Source organism: Acomys russatus, chromosome 20, assembly GCF_903995435.1.
Source record: "Acomys russatus chromosome 20, mAcoRus1.1, whole genome shotgun sequence".
NCBI classification, from domain to species: Eukaryota; Metazoa; Chordata; class Mammalia; order Rodentia; family Muridae; genus Acomys; species Acomys russatus.
Window position 1 is genome coordinate 9,097,733 of NC_067156.1, and position 14,773 is coordinate 9,112,505.

Here is a 14,773-nt window from a genome sequence, read left to right on the forward strand (position 1 = left end):
TAAAAGAGAATATCTGAAATTGTATTTGATAATTGCTACTTGAATAGTTCTGAACTGAAGTATAGACTGCATTTGAAAGTGAAGACAATAAATCAAATTTCAAAACCTCAGTATGCCTTTTTCACTGTTATTGAAAATAATTTTTCTCATACAATATATCTTGATTATAGTTTTATTTTCTTCTACTTCTCCCACTTCCTCTCCACCTCCTCTCTTCTCCCCCAAGGGATCTACTTTCATTCTGTCTCCCATTAGACAAGAACAGGCTTTGTTTGTAATAGCCAGAATCTGGAAATGACCAAGATGTCCTTCAATGAAAGAATGGATAAAGGAATTGTAGTGCTTTTACATAATGCAACAATACTTAGCTACTAAAAACAAGGAAATCATGAAATTTGAATGCACATGGATGAAGCCAGAAAAGATCACAAGTGAGGTAACCCTAACCCAGAAAGACACATATGGTTTGTACTCATTTATAAGCAGATTTCAGCCATAAAACACATGTTAACTATAGTACAATTCACCGACTCAAAAAAGTTAAGCAACAAGGTAGACCCAAGGGAAGATGCTTAAATCTCATTCAAAAGGGGAAATAGCATAGACAGCAGAAGTGGTTGAAGAGAAGGAACAAAGTAGAAGACAGAACATAGAGAAAAATAAGGGTGGAGATCATATCTGGGGAGAACAGGAGCAGGAGGACAGAAGGCCTGCAGAGAGAGAAACCGTGGACAGAGGTATTTCTGTAACAAGCTGAAGACATAGGACTAAGTAGGCTTCTGGGAGGATATATGGTGACTATTGCTGAGATTCTTAGTATCAGGGATAATGGAGACTGAAAAGGACACCCTCTAAAAGACAGAACTCCTCGTGGAGGAAGGGGAGCATCACCAGCCTATCCCCAAAATCTTTGACATAAAATTTACCCTGTCTACAAGATGTGCAAGGATAAAGATAGAGCAAAGAGTGATGAAATATCTAACCAATGTCTGGTTCAACCTGAGACCTTAGTTTGGAGGTTAGGGATTTGATGAAGATATCCCCCCTTAGATTCTCTCTGTATAACATCTGGATGAGGGCCTCTGTATTTGTTCCCATGTGCTGTAGAAAGAAGCTTCTGGGATGATGACAGAATAAAGTATTTAGCTGTGAACATAGCAAAATATCAATAGGAGTCTTTTTCTTTTTGATTTAAATAATTTATTCAGATTATATCTCAATTGTTATCTCCTCACTTGTATCTTCCTTTTCCCCCTCCCTCCCTCTTTCACCCTAATCCCCTCCACTAGGTCAGTGACAGAAGAGAACCCCCTTACCCACCATAGGATTACAACCTATCATGTCTCATCCTGATAAACTGCTTACCCTTCCTCTGAGTGCCACCAGGCCTCCACATCAAGGCGAAATGGTCAAATGGGGCACCATAGTTCATGTCAGAGTCATTGCCTGCTATCCACACAGCTGTGAAGAATGTGCTGTCCATTGGCTAGATGACTGAATAGGGGCTCTAGGTTTACTGCATGCATTGTCCTTGGTTGGTACAGTAGTTTGAGTAACCCCCATGAGTCCAGATTTGCCATTGTTGATGGCCTTCTTTTAGGTTTCTAGGACCCTCTGGATCCTTCTAGTTCCCCATTCTCCCATACTTCTCTCACCTGGAGTCCCAACAGGAAGTCCAGCATCTATCCCAATCTCCTGCTAAGTGAAGAATTTCAAAGGACATCCCTGTTGTGCTAGTGTCCAAGTATAAGTGAGTATATACCATGTGTATCTTTCTGGGTCTGGTTTAACTCACTCAGGATGATCATTTCTATTCTATCCATTTGCCTGCAAATTTCAAGATTTCCTTGTTTTTAACAGCTGAGTAATATTTGATAGTGTAAATGTACCACAGTTTCTTTGTCCATTCTTCAACTGAGGGACATCTATGTTGTTTCCAGATTCCGACTATTATGAATAAGGCTGCTATGAAAATGGTTGGACAAATGTAGGAGTCTTTTTCATTCATTTTATTTTGACAGTAATTTTTGGTTTTACCCTAGATCTCTGGATTATCTAGTCTCTGCTTCTTGGTCATAAATGCAGTATTAGGTATGAGATTCATCTCAAAGAGTGGTTCTTAAGTCCAATCAGGCACTCAGACATTCTTTGGCTACTCCCACAAATTCTGTGTCAACATTGTCATAGCATGTTTTGCAGAGAAGAACGAATAGAGATCAAAAGTTTTGTAGCTGGGTTGGTGTTTTCGTTTCCTTTCTGGTAAATGTAAACTCTTTTGGCAGAGTATCTTTCAGTACCAAAGACACTAGAACATAACAGTGATGGCTCCATGTAGGCCCCCACTTGACTTCTCCGTCTTCAATGAGTTGTATAGGCGTTGTCCTCATAGTAGGGTCCCACTGTCAGGTCGCAGGAGTAACCTGTTGTCTTAAGCTGAGTTGTTTGGGGATTTCCATGGAATCCCTTTGAGCACCTGAGTGAAATCCAGTCCTGCTACTGGAACCTTGTTTAGTGGCAAGAGATGGCCAACTGAGACTCTATAACCTCCATTATTAGGATACCTCATTAGGATTACCTTAATATAGTTTAGCAATTTGCTACTTCACTGTTTTCATATCATCCATCAAGGAACCCTCAATTAAAATTTCCTAACATTCTTTCCCTATACTTTGTCTCCCCACAACTTCTTTCTCCCCAAATTATGTTCCTCTTTCTCATCTTCCCCAAATTATGTTCCTCTTTCTCATCTACCCTAAGTCCATCCATAAAATCCATTCTATTTCCTCACTATGAGGATATCTGTGTCCACACTAAATACTTCCTCAATACTTAAACTCTCTGGGTCTATGAATTGTAGCTTGGTTATGATTTATTTAACAGATATTATATACCTATAAATGAATACATACCGTATTTATCTTTCTGTGTCTGGATTACGTCATTCAGAATGTTTTCTTCCAGGTCCATGCATTTGTCTATAAATTTCATGATGTCATTTTTTTAAACAGCTGGCTAAAACTCCATTGTGTAAAAGTAACCCATTTTCTTTATCTGTTCTGCTTCTCAGGGACATCTAGATTTTTTCCAATTTCTGACTTTTATGATAAAAATCATGAATATGGTTGAGCAAGTGTCCTTATGATAGAACAGAGAGCACTTTGGGTTTATGCCCAAGAGTGCTCTAGCAGTATCTTGAGGTAAATCAATTCCCAAATTTCTAAGGAAACATCATATTAAATTCCATAGTGGAAATACGAGTAAGCACTCGCACCAGCAATGGATAAGTGTTCCCCTTATTCCATATACTTTCCAGCATGATTTGTCATTGTATTATTGATCTTAGCAATTATATATAATATTTGAAATATATGTAGTCAAAACACATATTTAGGCTCTTTCATGTGTTTGGAACATACTAGATTTTCTTTTTTTAATATATTTTATTAATTTGTTCATATTACATCTCAATTGTTATCTTATCCCTTGTATCCTCCCATCCCTCCCTCCCTCCCACTTTCCCCTTACTCCCTTTCCCTATGACTGTGACTGAGGGGGAATAAGATAAAACCAAAGGAAAATGTCTATACAGAGCATTTCTTGTACATCTTTGAAAGGGTGTCTAAGTTTGTAAGCATTTTCTTATGTATATGTGTACATAGGTGTATACACATAGGTGCATTAGAATATGTCTGCGTATGTGTAGAATCGAGAGTCAGCCTTCCCATTGTGTCTTTTCTGCATTTTTTTACATCTTTATTTTTTTTTTAAACAAATTCTCCCACTGAACCTGGAGCTTGCATATTTAGCTATACTGGCTGGCCAATAAGAGCCACAGATCTGCCTCTCTTTATGCTCTAAGCACACACTGCTGCACCTGGGTTTGCATAGGTTCTGGGAGTTGAGCATAGGCCATGCTTACAGAGTTGTGCTTCACTGAATGAGTCATCTCCTCACCCCACTCTAAGCAATTGTGTGCCCCAAGTTGTTGAGGTAGTCATATACTTTTCCATTTTCTTTGTAATTCTGCTTAATACCTCTTGGCATATGTGCAGTAAAAGTCTCACAAAATAAATCATTTTAAAATTTAAAAGACCACTATTAAGACATGATGCTAGGGGTGTTATTTCATAAGCCTGATTGGGAATAGCAACAAAACTGAAGAATATACTAGGTGATGTACTTGGGCTAGATCCCATCTACTTTAACATGAAGAATTATTCTTAATTTTACAGGCCATCAGTGCAAATTTTGGCTTTCTATTTTTTCCATTTGTTTAACAAGACATATGTATGAATACTCATGAATTTGGAGTCCTTGCCACAGGAAAGACTTAATGCTCTTAACACAGAGAGAGTACCATTGACTTTATTGATACAAAAGCAATACAAACTAATGATTCAATGTACACATGTAAATTATAGTCAATATTAAAATTTCTTATGCATCATGCATAACAATTTGTGATTTTGAATTTTATATAATTTTTCATTTTGGATTTAACATATTGGAATGGTTTTCCTATTTATTTTTTCCTGATATGCATGACATAGAAGATGTTTGTAAGTTCATTAATGAGTAGATATTTATAGATTTTACAACAATATGTAGAGAAGTATATTCTGTCAGTCCAGTGTTCAACCTCTCATAGCAGGATAGGAATGTTTAAGGGATTCATATGCAAGGATTTGTTATATAATCTATGCCCTGTACTTTTGTGTTAATACTTTAATTCATTATCTAATTTTTATATGTCTTTAAGGTAGATAATATCAATCTGCTGATTTTGTAGATTAAAAATATGACACAAAGATATTTTATAGGAATATAATCAAATGTCTCCTTGGTTCCTTGGAAAATAATATATACCGCCAGCTTTCTCTGCAATGTCCTAAACATCTAAATGACAATATCATATTATTTGTAAGGGTTGAAACAAAATTACTATAAAAATCAACATATAAAAGTGAGAATTAATGAAAATCATTTTCAGGAAAAAACAAAGCCAAATAAATGGTTCTTGACTAAAAACAACTAGCTGCATGTCAAACAAAGAGTAAGCTTAAAAGTCCAGCATGATGGCATATGCATGTATTTCCGCAATTGTAAGGCTGAGACGGGATGATTTCTACCTGTTCAAAGACATTCTGACTACACAGTAAGTTCTAATCTAGCATAGGATAGTTAGAAAGATTCTGTATGGAAACAATAAATTATAAACAAACAAACAAACAAATAAATAAATAAATAAGCACACAAACAAAAAAGAATTTAAGTTGCAGCTGTTGTTTTACACAGAGTAAAAGAAAGAATTTGTTGGCACAGGAGACAACTTCCTGAACAGAACACCAACGGCCCAGGCCTTAAGGTCAACAATTAATAAATGGGACCTCATGAGGCTGAGAAGCTTCTGTAAGGCAGGAGACACTGTCAAGAGAACAAAGCGACAGCCTACAGACTGGAAAAAGATCTTCACCAACCCTACATCTGACAAAGGTCTAATATCCAAAATATATAAAGAACTCAAGAAACTAAACACCACCAAAACAAATAACCCAATTGAGAAATGGGGCTTGGAACTAAACAGAGAATTCTCAACAGAGGAATATCAAATGGCTGAGAAACACTTAAAGAAATGCTCAACCTCCTTAGTCATCAGAGAAATACAAATCAAAACAACTCTGAGATTCCATCTTACACCCTTCAGAATGGCTAAGATCAAAAATTCAAGTGACACCACATGCTGGTGAGGATGTGGAGAGAGAGGAACACTCCTTCATTGCTGGTGGGAATGCAAAACTAGTACAGCCACTGTGGAAATCTATCTGGTGCTATCTCAGAAAAATGGGAATAGGGCTTCCTCAAGACCCAGCTATTCCACTCCTTGGAATATACCCAGAAGATGCTCCAGCACACAACAAGAAAATTTGCTCAACCATGTTCATAGCAGCCTTATTCATAATAGCCAGAACATGGAAACAGCCTAAGTGTCCATCAGTAGAAGAATGGATGAAGAAACTGTGGTACATATACACTATGGAATACTACTCAGCTATTAAAAACAAGGAATCCCGATATATGTAGATAAATGGATTGAGCTAGAAATGATCATAATGAGTGAGTTAACCCAGAAGCAGAAAGACTCAAATGGTATATACTCACTTATATCTGCATACTAGCCCAAGGGGCATGTCCCACGCAAGCCTTCACTTACCAGGAAACTGGGACAGAGGGGAGGACATCCTATTGGGACTCTAAATAAGAGAAGCATGGGAGAATAGCAAAGTAGAAGGATCCAGAGGGTCCTAGAAACCTACAAGCAGAGCCCCATTTCTTAATTAGGTTATTTGGCTTGGTAGAGTTTAGTTTCTTGAGCTCTTGATTTTTTTTTTTATATTAGACCTTTGTCAGACATAGGGTTGGTGAAGATCTTTTCCCAGTCTGTAGGCTCTTGCTTTGTTCTTTTGCAGTGTCTCCTGCCTTACAGAAGCTTCTCAGCCTCATGAGGTCCCATTTATTAATTGTTGGCCTTAGAGTCTGGGCTGTTGGAGTTCTGTTCAGGAAGTTGTCTCCTTTGCTAATGAGTTGCAGACTCTTCCCCACTTTTTCTTCTAACAGATTTAATGTGTCTTGTTTTATCTCTAGGTCTTTAATCCCCTTGAACTTGAGTTTTGTGCATGGTGATAAATATGAATCTACTTGAATCTTTCTACATGTAGACATCCAGTTAGACCATCACCATTTGTTAAAGACGATATTATTTTTCCATTGAATAGATTTGGCTTCTTTGTCAAAATTTGAGTGTCTAAATGTGTTTGGGTTTATTTCTGGGTCCTCTCAATTCCATTGGTCAACTAGCCTATTGCTATGTCAATACCATGCTGTTTTAATTACTGTTGCTCTATAGTATAGCTTGAGATCTGGAATGGACATTCATCCAGATTATCTTTTATTGTAGGATTGCTTTAACTATTCTGGGTTTTTTGTTTTTCAATATGAAATTGACAATTGATTTTTCAATGTCTTAAAAAATGTGTAGGTATTTTGATAGGGATTGCATTGAATCTGTAAACTGCCTTTGGTAAGATGACCATTTTTACTATGTTACCAGATAACCTCTACAGCTGATAAACACCTTCAGTAAAGTGACTGGATACAAAATTAACTCAAAAATATTAGTAGCTTTCCTGTATACAAACGACAAATGTGTTGAGAAAGAAATTATGGAAACAACATCCTCATAATAGCCACAAGCAATATAAGGTATCTAGGAATAACTCTAACCAAGCAAGTTAAAGACTTGTTTGGAAAAAAAACTTCAAATCTCTGAAGAAGAAAATTAAAGAACACATCAGAAGATGGAAAGACCTCCCTTGTTCATGGATAGGGAGAATTAATATAATTAGGTTTTATTTAATATTTAACAAGTATTTGTCTTCATTGACCTTTATGTTTTTAAACTTCTTTTCTATTCTCAAAAAATATTCTTAAGTTGTTTAAGAATTATTTCAAAACAATATCAGACAAACTTTTAAAACTCAGATAATTTGAAGCAATAATTATCTGGACTTTTTATAGATATTTTAATAGACATTACACATAATTATCTTATGAATATTAATAAGTGCATATATATGCACATGACCTGCCAATTGTCATTCTGGTTATAACTTCCTAAATATCTGTTCATACATTGCTAAGTGATTCTCTCCAATGTCTTTATATAATAAATTATAGTAGTCTTTGGAGAGTAGTAGTCACCTAAAATTACATCCTTGAATAAGTGTATTTTTATATATATCACTATGGCAGACAGGCAGGAAAGTAATAAGATAAACAATATCTCTAGTCAGTGACATGGATAAATCACAAACAAAACAAAACAAAAAGTTAAGTAAAATAAACTCTCAATTGAGAGATACAAATCTTACTCAAATTGAGCAACATTTAAAAACAGTAGATGTCACCCTGAGCATACGTCTCAGTGGTAGATCACCTAACTAGCCTGCAGAAGTCCCTGGGGACAGACATAAAACACAAACAAAATCCATGCACATGCATGTAGCTTGAATCTGGCAACTCTACATGGGCCTGTGTGTTAAGGCATTGTCCCCAGAGTGGTGTTGAAGAACGTTTTGGAAGTGGTAGTCAGTAAGACATCCTTAGATGCTAGGACTAATGGCCTTCATGAGCTCATGGACCCCCAGCTCTGCTTCCTTCCTCTTGTCCTCTGTGCTTCTGATGTGATCTGTGTTATTTTGTTTCACTGCCCACTACAGTGTGTTGTTTTAAATAATCTGAATGATATAGACCAACACCACCAATCACTCTTGGTAACCTCAAATCAGTGAGGATTTTATTTCATACATTAATTCTTTAAAATATGATTTTGTATGTAATGGAATGCATTTGTCTTTAAGAAAGGCATGTGTTTGTATATTTTTTTGTGTTTTTATGCAAAGTCCCTAAATTACTTGCAAAGAAGCAGAGTAACAGTGGCTGCCTGTGGTGAGCATAAGAATTTGAATTGGAGACAGAGAGACAGTGACTTTATCATATGCCTTTCATATTTTATTTAAGTACACATGAACATATTTTGCATTGAGGATGCTGGATAGAACATACCTCTGTCCTCACAAGGCCCATTAACAGTTAAGAGAGCCATTTCCTTCCATTTTAACATGTGTTATTCCCTCAAGGCAGGCAGCTCTGGAAGGAATGGCAATTTTCTTTAGATATATAGACTGATGTCACACTATTGTAGCATTAAAGAGTTATTCAGGTGATTGACTGATTCAAAATGGTGTAAAAAATAACCCCATAAGTAGATATTTTACACTTTTGTTAGTATAAGGTATTTGTTAGATTCTAATACCTGGAATGTATTATTGGTGTATTAGTATCTTACATTCTATTGGCCTTGCTTCCACATTCTTCTTCTTACCTACAAGTTGATTCTGGAGTCCTGACATTCTCATGTTTGTGAAAGATAATGATAGGGAAAACCAGACAAACATGAAGCTATGAGAAATGTTGAGGTCTATAAAAGAAATAAAGAAAATATTACATTATTTCAAGACAGCTAAGTTTGGCCCAGCTTAGAAGTCCGAATCTGCAAATCACATTCTTTTTTTTTTTTTTTTTTTTTTTTTTTTTAATTTTTAAATTTTATTTTATTGATTTATTCTTATTACATCACAGTGGTTATCCCATCCCTTGTATCCTCCCATTCCTCCCTCCCTCCCATTTTCTCCTTGCTCCTGTCCCCTGTGACTGTGACTGAGGGGGACCTCCTCCCCCTGTATATGCTCATAGGGTATCAAATCTCTTCTTGGTAGCCTGTTATCCTTCCTCTGAGTGCCACCATGTCTCCCCATCCAGGGGACATGGTCAAATATGAGACAACAGAGTATGTGTGAAAGCCATATCCTGCTCTCCACTCAACTATGGAGAATGTCCTGTCCTTTGGCTAGATCTGGGTAGGGGGTTGAAGTTTATGGCCTGTATTGTCCTTGGTTGGTTCCATAGTTTGAGCGGAACCCCTGGGCCCAAATCTGCCTATCATAATGTTCTTCTTGTAGGTTTCTAGGACCCTCTGGATCCTCTACTTTGCTATTCTCCCATGTTTCTCTCATCTAGAGTCCCAGTAGGATGTCCTCCCCTCTACCCCCTTTTCCTGGTAAGTGAAGATTTTCATGGGACATGTCCCTTGGGCTAGTATGCGGATATAAGTTAGTATATACCATTTGCCTCTTTCTGCTTCTGGGTTAACTCACTCATTATAATCATTTCTAGTTCAATCCATTTGTCCACAAATTTTGGATTCCTTGTTTTTAATAGCTGAGTAGTATTCCATAGTATAAATGTACCACAGTTTCTTTATCCATTCTTCTACTGATGGACACTTAGGCTGTTTCCATGTTCTGGCTATTATGAATAAGGCTGCTATGAACATGGTTGAGCAAATTTTCTTGTTGTGTGCTGGAGCATCTTCTGGGTATATTCCAAGGAGTGGAATAGCTGGGTCTTGAGGAAGCCCTATTCCCATTTTTCTGAGATAGCACCAGATAGATTCCCAAAGTGGCTGTACTAGTTTGCATTCCCACCAGCAATGAAGGAGTGTTCCTCTCTCTCCACATCCTCGCCAGCATGTGGTATCGCTTGAGTTTTTGATCTTAGCCATTCTGATGGGTGGAAGATGGAATCTCAGAGTTGTTTTAATTTGCATTTCCCTGATGACTAAGGAGGTTGAGCATTTCTTTAAGTGTTTCTCAGCCATTTGATATTCCTCTGTTGAGAATTCTCTGTTTAGTTCCAAGCCCCATTTCTCAATTGGGTTATTTAGTTTGGTGGTGTTTAGTTTCTTGAGTTCTTTATATATTTTGGATATTAGACCTTTGTCAGATGTAGGGTTGGTGAAGATCTTTTCCCAGTCTGTAGGCTGTCGCTTTTTTTCTCTTGACAGTGTCTCCTGCCTTACAGAAGCTTCTCAGCCTCATGAGGTCCCATTTATTAATTGTTGACATTAAGGCCTGGGCTGTTGGTGTCTGTTCAGGAAGTTGTCTCCTGTGCCAATGTGTTCCAGGCTCTTCCCCACTTTTTCTTCTAACTGACTTAGTGTCTCTGGTTTTACATTGGGGTCTTTGATCCACTTGGATTTGAGTTTTGTGCAAGGTGACAAATATTGGTCCAGTTGCATTTTTTTACACATAGACATCCAATTAGACCAGCACCATTTGTTAAAGATGCGATCCTTTTTCCATTGAATGGATTTGGCTTCTTTGTCAAAAATCAAGTGACCATATGTGTGTGGGTTCATATCTGGGTCTTCGATTCGATTCCACTGATCAACCAGCCTGTTGCTGTGCCAGTACCATGCTGTTTTAATTACTGTTGCTTTATAGTACAGCTTGTGATCAGGTATGGAGATTCCTCTGGAGGATCTTTTATTGTACAAGATTGTTTTAGCTATTCTGGGTTTTTTGTTTTTACATATGAAGTTCCGAATTGAACTTTCAATGTCATTAAAAAATTGTGTAGGTATTTTGATAGAGATTGCATTGAATCTGTAGATTGCTTTGCAAAGCACATTCTTTTATCCTAATAACTAAGAGAATTGTCACAATCAAATAATGATCAGGTTCATAGCTAACATCAACCATCTGTAAATGAAACACAAACCCAAAAGCAATCACCTAGTCGGGAGTTATTCACATACTTTTATCAATGCTTGCCCACGGCAATAGTCAAACAGCTATGCTTTGTTACATCCTTATCACATTATAAACAGTGGATTTTCCATCCATTACACCAACAGTTTTGCTAAGTAAATGACCTTAGACCTTTCTCCAAGTTCCCTGATAACAGCTAGTTGAGATGGCACTTATAATGCTTGCCGTTCCAGGGTATTATTGACCTCCAGCTCTCTTCAACTGCCCTGAATAATTTTTCTCCGAGATTTTTGTTACCATGGCAGTGTGCTGAGCCTAAGATCTCTTCATCAAAAACAAATCACAGCAAAACAACAACAAAAAGCTTTTTTCTGCTCTGTGTGTGAGTGTGTGTCTGTGATGTGTGTGTAAGTGTGTAAGTATGTCCAAACTCCTGGTGGCTCTGTGCAACATTGGCTGTAACCTGAACCAGTTGGCCCTCTTCAAACAATACAGATAAAAAAGTGTTGTTAAAGGACACTATGCCTGTACTAACAACACACAGTTAGTGCTAGAGTCCCGTGTGTCCTGGGGATCATGTGATGTTTATAAATCACATACTTATTTCTATTTCTGATCTTGTTGTCCATCTGTCTTACATGGTCAATAGCTGAGAGAGAAATGCTGAGGTATAAAACATGTAAATTGGTTATTCTAGATTTCATGCTGGTTATTTGAAATTCACATTATCAGATAATACTGGTAAAATATCACAAACCTTCATCATGCTTGGCATGTACTCTGCCACTGAGCTTCCAATTGTCACTACATATATTTGTATCACGCTTTTATACGTATGAATGTATATATATTTTTATTAACTATATATATAGTTTAGTTGTGTGAGTGTGTGTGTGTGTGTATGTGTGTGTGTGTGAGATCACAAGTTTTCTTATGCATTTGTAACTTATCCAGAACTTCAGAGGAATCATATATCCTTCTCTTTCTGGGATATTTATAATCCTACTGTGAAAGTTTACTAAATCAATCTTAACCTGTAGGTAATAGTATTCTTGGATGTATTCTTGGGATTCTTTCTACACTAGGATGTTCGGCAACTCACCCTTAAAATCAGCCAAAGCTGACCCTGGATTCCCTGTATTAGATTTCCATGAACCATCCTCATGTGCACAGTCACCACTCTCGCGTCTCTTTAAATTTAAGCTCCTTTGCCGTAAAAGGTCTGCAGGGCTTTGCATTTTCATGAGCTCATGCTTTTATTTTTATAATAAATATTATTATAAATTCTTGAGTCAATAATTCCTGATAGTAGTAAACAGAATTAGGCCAAATACTGAGGAAATTTTATATCCTCTTGCCTCAGACTAATCACTGTTTTTATAGGCCAATGAAGACAGGAAGTTTAATCATGGGATGATAGCAAAGCCGTGGAATAATTCCAACTGGTTATTGAAAATGTTGCACTTATAAATGATAGTTCATTTTCCTTATAAGTACTACTTATAAGTATTGCTTGTGATACTAAGCAATTTAGAAAATGCTATATTTTTATCAGGAATCTCGGCATAATTGCTACTTCCTCAAACATTAGACTTTATTTTTCAATTGTTAACTACCTCAAAAAACTCAGCTTTCTGTTTTTGAAATAACTTTCAGTAAAGTTGACAGAAAATGGTCAGTCACCTAAATCATGATGCAAAGTGTTCTCCTCAATCATGATTCACAGGAGCCTAGCAATTCAGCCAGAGTAAATGCTCAGATAATTTTCTGCACCATCCCAAATTGTCACTAATGTATTGATCTATCATTATAAAATTTTGGACTTTTAATAAAAAAATACTATAGATGGAACCATTCTTCTGGGTAAATGGGTGCATGATTGGTAATGTTTGGTTTTACCCTAGGTCTCTGGCCTATCTATTCTCTGTTTCTTGTTGGGTATGGGTTTCATCTTGTAAAGTGGGCCTTATGTCAAATTAGAAATCTGTTGCTACACCTACCAGTTCTGTGCTATCATTGCCCCATATTTGCAGGCAGACAGATTGTAAGACAGAGACACTGTGGCTAGATTGGAGGCCACATTTCTCTTCAGTAGCCTTTTTGTACCAATGAGGCTAGAATGTAGTGGTAATGTCTCCATGTTGTCACCAGCTCAACTTTTCCATGTTTAATGAATGTGTGGTTATTGTCGTCATCTGTGTGGAACAACACTTTGGCTTAGTAAGGGCCTGGGTTGTTTGAGGATTTCCTTGATACTCCCTTTCCCAACAACTCAATGGAATGCAACTCAGACCACTCATCAGAAGCTTTGCCTGGCTACAAGTTGATACTCCATATCTCCCAGAAGTGGTCAGTAGGCTCATTTTCATACATTCCAGAAAGTTTTCACTGCACTAATTTGCCATACCACTATCAAAATGCCCCACTATTACAGCTGTTTCACTAAACACTCTATCCCTCTACCTCATTGTCCAACCCACCTGCCCTGGTCTGCTCATAAATCTACTTCCTCCACTCAGGAATATTCCTACATGCTTTCTAGACTCCTCCTCTTTATCTAACCCCTTTGGGTTTGTGGATCGTAGCTCAATTATCCTTTACCTGATAGTCAATATCCACTTATAAGTGTGTTTATAAGCGTATTTAGATTTCTGAGTTTGGGATACCTTACTCAAGATGATTTTTTTCCAGTTCCATCCATTTGCCTGAATGTCATTTTTGAACACCAGAGTAAATAGATAAATGATGTAATGACATGTGGAACTTATGACAGAGAAGAATCTAAAGCCTTTTCCAGAATTACTAAAGTCAACCTGAATTTCAAACCTCATTCTTCTGGTCAATATTGTATCCTTAAAAGTTTAAGAAGTATGGCGTTAAAAATAAAACAACTATAAAGCTTAACTAGTAAGAAGGAGGAATATCTAATATGTTAGGAGAAAAGTCAAGCCAGGCTTCACTTCCAGCTAATTACATGGGTGCTATGTAGATGCATTCAAGGCACTGACCATACTGTTGTGTAAATGTGCCACGATGACTTTATCCATTCTTCTACTAAGGGACATTCAGGCTCTCTCCAGTTTCTGGTTATTACAGAACAAACTTACAAAAAAACATGGCTGGACAAATGTTCTTTGGTAGAATGGAATCTTTTTTAGTATGTGCTCAGTAGTGGTATAGCTGGATCTTGATTTAGATTAATTCTCTTCCTCTAAGGAACCACCAAATTGATTTCCATAATGGCTGTACAAGCTTTCCCTCAAAACAGGAATGATTCCTAATGATATTCTACAATACTCATAGATCAATGCTTTGTCCAGTCCTCATCAGAGAGGCTTTCTCTAGCAGCATATGGAAACAGATGCAGTGACCAGTAGCCAGACGTTGCACAGAGACTCTAAATTTGAAATCTCCATGAGATTCCTCCCTGTAGAGCTCAAGGAACCCCGAGAAACAGAAGGCAAAACAACTGTAAGAGCAAGAGTGGATGAAGACACCAATAGAACAAGGCATCTGAATCGACTATCCACAGCACATATGAGGTTACAGAGACTAAAGCAGAAAGCAAAGTGTCAACATATATATTAAAGCTATTAGCTTAGTCT